This window comes from Doryrhamphus excisus, chromosome 7 (assembly GCF_030265055.1).
Source record: "Doryrhamphus excisus isolate RoL2022-K1 chromosome 7, RoL_Dexc_1.0, whole genome shotgun sequence".
Classification (NCBI taxonomy): domain Eukaryota; kingdom Metazoa; phylum Chordata; class Actinopteri; order Syngnathiformes; family Syngnathidae; genus Doryrhamphus; species Doryrhamphus excisus.
In genome coordinates, this window is record NC_080472.1 from 15,089,018 (window position 1) to 15,095,127 (window position 6,110).

A 6,110-nucleotide genomic window follows, 5' to 3' on the forward strand; every position below is an offset into this window, starting at 1 on the left:
GGCTGTCATAGTTGATATCTGAAGGGATGTACTTCGACATCCTACATCTGATGTCATGTCGTTCTGTGCCCAAGTAGTGCACAGTGCATCCCTTCCATCTCTACAGAATTCCTAATGACCAATTAAGAATCAGAGGTAAGTAAAGTCTTTAAGCTACGACGAGTTATTGATAAATCCCTCCCACATAAATACAATTAGCATATTGATCCAACCTTAAGATGTTCTCTGTGAAGTCCGGTGCACATTTGTTGTACAGCTTAACCAGGACAAAAAAAAAAAGAAGGTCAGTGTCGTAATCCAATTATCATTATACAATGAAAAAGCAGGCTCATTAGCTTAGCTTTCATGCTGAGGAGCATCTGTTGGGAAACAAAGCAGTGCGATGATTGTTTATGGAGAGAACACTTGTGTCTTCCCCGTGATTACCGGATAAATAATTCAAGGCATTTAGTCAATTGCGTGGGGTCATTATCATCAATATTCAGTGCTTTCAACCTGATTTGATTGACAGTCAATGACCTGATTTTTTGTTTGATTGGTTGCATGGAATTGTTTGACAGCACTTTTCAATCTATATGAGGAATATATTTGAAAGGGCTGCTATTTGTAGGGGGACGTGTTCAGGAGGAATAGGGGGCATAGTGTACTCCACTGTATTTATACGCCAATGCTAAGTATTGAGCTCTTATATATAAGATATTTGATATAGTGACAGCTAGGGGTGTCACAAGACGATACACGAGATTGGGTCTACAAGAAGGAGACATGATGAGATTTTAACATTACTTTTAAGAAAAGTACAATGAAAAAAAAGTCAAAAAAATATATATGACGGTATATTCATGAGCGAGGGAAGCATGGAACATGAGATCAACAGGTGAATTGGTACGCCGTCTGCAGTGATGCAGACTGAGCCGAAAGGCAAAGCTCTCAATTTACCGGTCAATCTACGTTCTTGCCCTCACCTATGGTCATGACCTTTGGGCAACAGCCAAAAGGACAAGATCGCGGATACAAGCCATCGAAATTAGTTTTCTTCGTAGGGTGGCTGAAGTACAACCGCTGCCCCTCTGCATTGAGGGGAGCCAGATGAGGTGGCTCAGACACTGGTCAAGATACCTCCCGGACGCTTCCCTGGGGAGGTGTTCAGGGTACGTCTGACCCTGTAGGAGGCCTCGTTGGAAAGACTATGGCTGACTATGGTCTTACACTCCTGACTATGAGGCATTTGGAAGTGAGCCCTGAAAGAAGTTTGGCATGGCTCAAAATGCTCGGTTTCAAAAAGTGTGGTAGAACTGTCCCTTTGTGATGTCACAGAGGGATGAACTTCCTTATGTAGTTCATACTTAGGAAGCACTTTGGGCACATGACTAATCACAGAGGCGAGGGCATGCCCGAAGTCGGGCTGTGGTGGAATAAATGAAAATAGACGGTTTTGGCAGGAAGCACAAAGACACAAATACAAATGGAATAGGTGCAGATTCTGGAAAATCTAAAAAGTTTTCTGTGCAAGTTATTGTGTCTAGCTGCTCTATAGGAGACTACAACTCAATACAAAGGGTTGAAAAATAACAATAATAGGTCCACTTTAATATTATCTTAAGTGAGAATCGCTGATTTCCTGAAATACAGGGACGAAACCTACGGTGAGACTTTCTACAGCCTGTGTATACCTTTCACGTAAGAGTGACATCATTATTCTTGCTCATTTGGCAATAAATGCGTATCAAACAGAACAACACACTTGCTCATGTGCAAGGAAACAAAAACACAAGACATCCACAGCAAGTTAACACATTACATACATACATCTAACTATGTTTAGCTGCTAGCTAGACATAACACGCAACTTAAAACTGTTCTATCAAAATGCCCGCAAGGCATGCTGGGTAGTCCAGCTGCAACAACAATATGCATATTATGAAATCCAGCAAAAATGCGACAAAGAAAGAGCACCACAAGCTATCCAGCATGCCTTGCGGTAGGAATATGTGGGTGTGTGTTTTTTTGTTGTGTGTATGTATATTGTAGGTAGTAGTATTGTAAGTATTGTAAGTTGTCGTGTTGTTTGGATCTACAGATTGCAACTGAAGAAACAATACAAGCAGTTGATGTTTGCTAAATACAAGGATGAAGAGTCTTGAACCAGTCATGATGTGCTATATATATCACTATATTGACACTTACTATGGTACTCATTATGTCATTGTATGGTCATATCACCTCGTACTTGACAAAGTACGTGACAAAAAAAAAACAAAACAAACAAAAAAAAAACCTTAAACCATATTAGGAAAGTGAACAAATGTAACAGTTACTGATTGTAAAAGTACCAGATGGAGGGGTAGGATTTAATAAGCTTTGCTTCTTCCTACTCCTTTTGGACATGTGGAACTGTGAACTGATTATGTGATGCACTCAATTATAATCTGATGCATGTTCAAATGAAATTAAACCATTACCATTACCAATATTTTGGCGACTCAAGTGTGTCTTTAAAGGTTTAAAACAAGGAATTTGGAAATGCTTGAAATGCCTGAGCACCGCTGCAGTAGAGATACGCGTTTTGCTAAATGTTCACCCTTTAAGAAGAAGCTGAAAAAAATACAGTACATAGAGTGCATAGTACTGTAAACGGGAATTTGTTAGGTGAATTCCATCTGAACAGCAAACTACAAAACAATTAAGCAAATGGACTCTGTGTAATTGGAATTAATTGTAGTACTATTTTTGCCTTAAGCTGTGAAAGGTGGTGAGGTCACCATCACACACTAATTGATAGTACCCTGCCCCCCCAGGCACCAGAGGAGTGACTGGGCTAAAGGCTGCAGACAGTGCTGAGGGAATCACCTAGCTGCCCCCCCTCCCTCAACTAGCTTGACGCATCAAGCTAGGGCATCCAGATTCAACCCCTCTCACTTGACAATGTGGCAAAAAGGTGTTTCATTGCTTCATTGTGTCTAATGCAGCAGCCCACAACAGCCCACCCGCGTCAGTGGAATGTGGAGAAAATAGCGAATAGAGATTTAAAACAGGAAGCAATTTACCTGAGCGGTTATCAGTGATGAGTAAGATGGGGAGCCTTCTTTCTCTTCTTTCTTTTAAGGATGCTGCTGCCTCTTCTTCTTCTTCCCTGCTGTCCTCCTAATTCCAAGCAACCCGGCCAAGCCAAGCCCCCCACCTTCGCTCTCTCTCTCCTCCCTCACGCAGACACTTCCGCAATGCATGCCGGGGGAAAGAGGGGCGCGTTCATTACTGCAGTCAGTCGTTCCTTGACGCTGATTGGACCAGAGACAAATTGGGGGCGTTTCAGTCAGGTCTGTGTGTAAATAAATTGGGTGTGATTGAAACAGGAGATGGAGATGGCCGATACTGTGAACTTTGGTATCGAGACGGTTGTTTCGATATTTTTTAATTTGTTGATCATATTTCTAATCACAATAAACCCAGGAAAAAAAGTTTTCATCAACAAACGTATTTCTGAACAATTTAAAAGGTAACAATATCGACAAAATAATATCATGACTCCCTTTTGTTACAACAAAATTAACAAAATTTATATAAACTCAACAGTACATAGTAACGAGAAATGACTGATTTTTGCCATTGACGCTATTTATTCTGATTGTGATCAGAATAACACGCAGTGAAAACATTTTAGTGGAACAGAAATATACATTTGGTTAAAATGTATTTTAAAAAAGGAGCATGTGGAGGACCCCAATGACTAGGTTTGCCTCTGGTCCCCAAATGACTAAATACGCCCCTGGTCATCACTGATGGGACATGGAAAATATTGGAACAATATTTACAGTCAGCGAAGTAATGACGCCCTCTGGTGGCCATAGCGACTGTAAGCAAAAAAAACAGCAAAGGAGGAAATCAATGTAAGAACAAATAGCGTGGAAGGAAGGATGACACAGAAAATCATTTCAATTCCGTCTTGTTTACAGTTCGCCTTAACCAAGTGGAAAGCTAACCAAACAACTATTAACATTTATTAACATTAATTCAAGAACAACTACAGTTTAATGAGAAGCTGTGATCCATCACTAACTCAATGTGTGTTGTTTAATATGTTGTCACCCAATCCTATTGCAAACCACATCTGGCCTAAACACATATTGTGTAACTTAGCAGCAAACCAGAAAATGTGTTCACAAAGTTGTCTCAACACAGCACAATCAAATGTTAATATGCTTGCAGACATCTCAGCAGGAACATCTCTTCCTACCAGGAAACGACAGCCAAGAGAAGTCTCAGTGGCCGCCACAGGCACCTCTCAGACAGGAAGTAGCTGCTTAGGCTGGTTAATGTCAGTGCATACACTTACTGTCGCTGGGTGGGCTGTTGCATCCTGCAGCTCCATTTCCCATAGGGCACATTCATCTTAATAGGCAGCATCTACACAATAAAGAAAAGCCATTTTATTGCCTCTTCTTATCTACTTTTTGTACTCATAAAACCCCCACACTGAACCTGCTTGTACATATGCCACTTGCAGAGTTATCTGCAATGGTTTTTTGCCGGCGGTGTTGTTTCTAAGCCATATATTCTCTTGTTTTGGCTCTCCACACTTGTCTGGCTGCCCGATTGCTTGCAGTTATTTTTAAGAAAGTGTGGGCAGAAGACTACAAAGCACCCCAAAGTCCTGAAACATTTATTTTATTTTATGTGCTAAAAGATTCACAAGCTCCATAAGATACACACTACATTAGAGTGGCAAGATAAGCATACATCAAAGGATGTTTGAGACTAAATCTGCACAGATGAAGATGCCTTTTGAAATGTGTGCAGTATTTGAGGATAAAGAGCAAGCACCTCTCTCCTCTGAGTAGCATGTAAACACATCTCAGGCAGCAGTGTTTGTGAATATAGTGCAATACATGTGCACGGGGAGAGTGGAGGATTACATTCAAAAGCCAATACCACATTATAATTAACGCTTCTTCTTATCAAGAGAGAAATAACGGCTCTCGTGTTGTGCCTGATAAATGTCACATATAATGTAAGTGGCCATTTTTAGCCAAATCAGCTGTGCTAGCTTTGCTTGCAGAGGCATGCTGTCAGCATGCATATCTTCATATCGGGATCTGTTGTTGCTGCATGCACTACTGCACTCCTAGTAGTTCATTCAGGGACTACTTCAGGGATAACAGGACATCCGATAATCTTTTTTCTATAAGAATCCCACTTTTGTTTTGTTCCAAGTTCACTTTTTGAACATGTCATGTTGTGCAAATACGTATGAAGGTGCAATCAGGCTAAATAATCATTCTTATATAAGTGGAGCTCTCAAAAATATTATTGATATGCCTATTAAGCGTATGGTACTGCGTGTTTGTTTTCTTCAACCCCAAAACACAGGGATTTATTTCTAGAATACTACGTACATAAATGCACCATGCTTGTTAGAGTGAGAAATTGAAACAATAATCCCTCAAATAAACAAAATCTGACTTTGAATAGAAAATGGCATGACTAAGTAGTAATTATGAATTTTTTTTAAATACATTGTGAATGGTTGTTTGTCTATATGTGATTGGCTGGCGACCAGTCCAGGGTGTACCCTGACTCTCGCCCAAAGACAGCTGGGATAGGCTCCAGCATAGCCCCGCGACCCTCGTGAGGATAAGCGGCAGAAAATGAATGAATGAATAAAAAAGTCATGTTTGCTTACAGCTGTAAAAAAACATACCTCGTTATCAACGTCTTGGCCGCACGGGGGCGCCACTGTGTTGTGAGACTTAACCAGGTGACGTCACATCAATGAGGTTAGAACAAGGTAGGAATTGCTAAAGGAAGTGAGTCTTTATTCGAGTGGTGCAAAGAACAGAAGTGACATGTTTTGTTGTATTATTATATTAATGTTATGCAATGCTTTATATATGTTCTGTTATTTTATGTTACTTTTACTTTAGCTTTAGCTTTTACTGAAGCTCCACACAGAGATGGCCGAGGGTGGAATTGAACTCGGGTCTCCTAGCTGTGAGGCCTGTGCGCTAACCACTCGCTGTCGTGCAACCCAATGCATAATTATTCGGCACTATTTTTCTTCATTTTTCATTCATTTGGGGTTTTTGACCGACTTTTAGGAAAGGATTACAAAC

General features: G+C 40.5%; 1 protein-coding gene across 3 annotated transcripts in view; it reads right to left on the bottom strand.

Moving 5' to 3' along the window:
- Nucleotides 1-3,246, bottom strand: part of LOC131131869 (synapsin-3-like) — an 81,172-nt gene extending 77,926 nt beyond the window's left edge. Inside the window, exon 1 of one of the 3 annotated variants that reach the window (XM_058076853.1) lies at nucleotides 3,048-3,246. The gene's annotated coding sequence lies outside the window, so the exon portion shown is untranslated. The remainder of the gene's footprint in view (nucleotides 1-3,047) is intronic. The other 2 variants (XM_058076852.1, XM_058076855.1) reach the window with 2 other exon arrangements.
- Between the last annotated feature and the right edge of the window lie 2,864 nt (nucleotides 3,247-6,110).